Here is a 1,899-nt window from a genome sequence, read left to right on the forward strand (position 1 = left end):
GATTTTGCTTTGTCACTCTTGAAATTTTCTAATGCTATTTTTGACTCTAGACCAAGGAAAAAGGCCTGTCTTTTCTCCACAGAAAGCTAGTTTTGTCAGGGATTATGGTTTTATTGTTGACACTGTACCTCTGTATTAGTTTTAGCACAAGGCTCGTAAACCTTAGCAACTTCATTAGTCACCAATTAGTTTCAAATGAATTTTACTGTCTTGAATCTAATGGTGCTCTTCATGGAGTAGACTCCATGTTCATAAAAGATTTCACATCTGACTGCCTGGAGCAATGGCACAGATTTGGAGTCACCAGTTCTTTAGTTAGGAATTCTGATTTGAGGGAGATCCCCCGAGGTCTCTGAGGACAACTTGCTTCCTGATGTCACTGTCTCCCAATTCCATTGATTCCACCTTCCCTGTCATCAGAGGCTGCATGCAAGTATGAGAAAGGACCTGGAAATTGGACCAGAAGACTTGGGTTTCCATCTCAGCTCTTCTGCATCTTGGTACAAGACCTCAAACAGGCTGGTTAAGCTTTCTATGTATCAGCTTGCTCTTCTATGAAATGGAGGGGGAAAGCTTCATATCACATTTTTGAGAATTGAGTGAGATAATGACACTAAAGCAGCTTGTGAACTATGAAGTGTTCTGCAAATGTCAGGAAGGAATATTATTGAGCCAAGGAGGGGTACAGACCTGTGAAGACCATTTTCATCCTGAGACCCATTCTCTCAATACAATAAAGTTGATATGTTATCTTAGATCCCTCTCTCTGGAGAACCTCTCTCTATTCTGAGCAATCCCCTTGATCTCCCTATTATATTTTTTCTCCTCTACCCAAGCTTATGACATCATTTTCCTTGCTGACTGTCATTGGTGAACTTTTAATTACGGTTCCATCTGGATTAAAAGATTGGGAAACAGCAACATTATTATATGTTCCAAGAGTGGGGTGAGTAGGATTGGCTTTACATATTCTTAGCCCTGTAGTAGAGAAAACTTTTCAGAGTTTGGTTCATGTTGCAGGCTTGTTTTGATTGCCCATAGAAAGGATATGAATTTAGATAGCTCTCATTATCTTGCATTTCCAGGAACCCTGTTTTATTTTTTTATATTTTTTTATTTTTTGATATATATAGAGAGACAAAGAGAGAGAACAAAGTGGGGAGGGGCAGAGAGAAAGGGAGAGAGAATCCCAAGCAGGCTTTGTACTGTTAGCACTGAGCCCACCACGGGGCTTGATCTCACAAACTGTGAGATCGTGACCTGAGTTGAAATCAGGAGTTGGACATTTAACCGACTGAGCCTCTCAGGGCCCCCTCCTGGAGCCTTGATTTAGAGCCTAATTATGTTAGTTCCTTCCCTCCCTCCTTTCTTTCCTCCCTTCTTTCATTCCCTCCCTTTCCTTAATTTTAGGATAATATTAAGCTAATTTACTAATTAAAAGTTACCATTAAAAGGCCAGATTTGTTTAAGTAGTATTAACAATGTTCACCTGTAGGGATTTTGTCTGTCTGTTGAGACTATATTTTATTCATGCTTTTTTCTTTTTATTGACCCAAGCCTAGTACTGTGCCTTACATGCCCAGTGAATGAATAGTGAATGGTAATAATCAACACTTCTGAGGGTCTAAAATGTGTTGGGGACCCTTTAGAGATACTCTTACTTATTCTCTATAGCCTTATGAGAAAATAATATTGTCCCTATTTTATAGGTAAGAAAGCCAAATGGCAGAGTACTTCAGAAATTTACTGAAGTTATGTAAGTTATGTAGTGGCAAGATTATGGGTTTGAAATTAGGCAATTATTGCTCCAGTGGCCATGCATTTTGTACCATATATCTGCACTTTTAAATGCCTGTCTTCATATTTTAATAAAAGTAGCTGCTTAGATAACATAGCTTC

The sequence above is a fragment of the Crocuta crocuta genome, unplaced genomic scaffold (assembly GCF_008692635.1).
Source record: "Crocuta crocuta isolate KB4526 unplaced genomic scaffold, BGI_CrCroc_1.0 scaffold184, whole genome shotgun sequence".
NCBI lineage: Eukaryota > Metazoa > Chordata > Mammalia > Carnivora > Hyaenidae > Crocuta > Crocuta crocuta.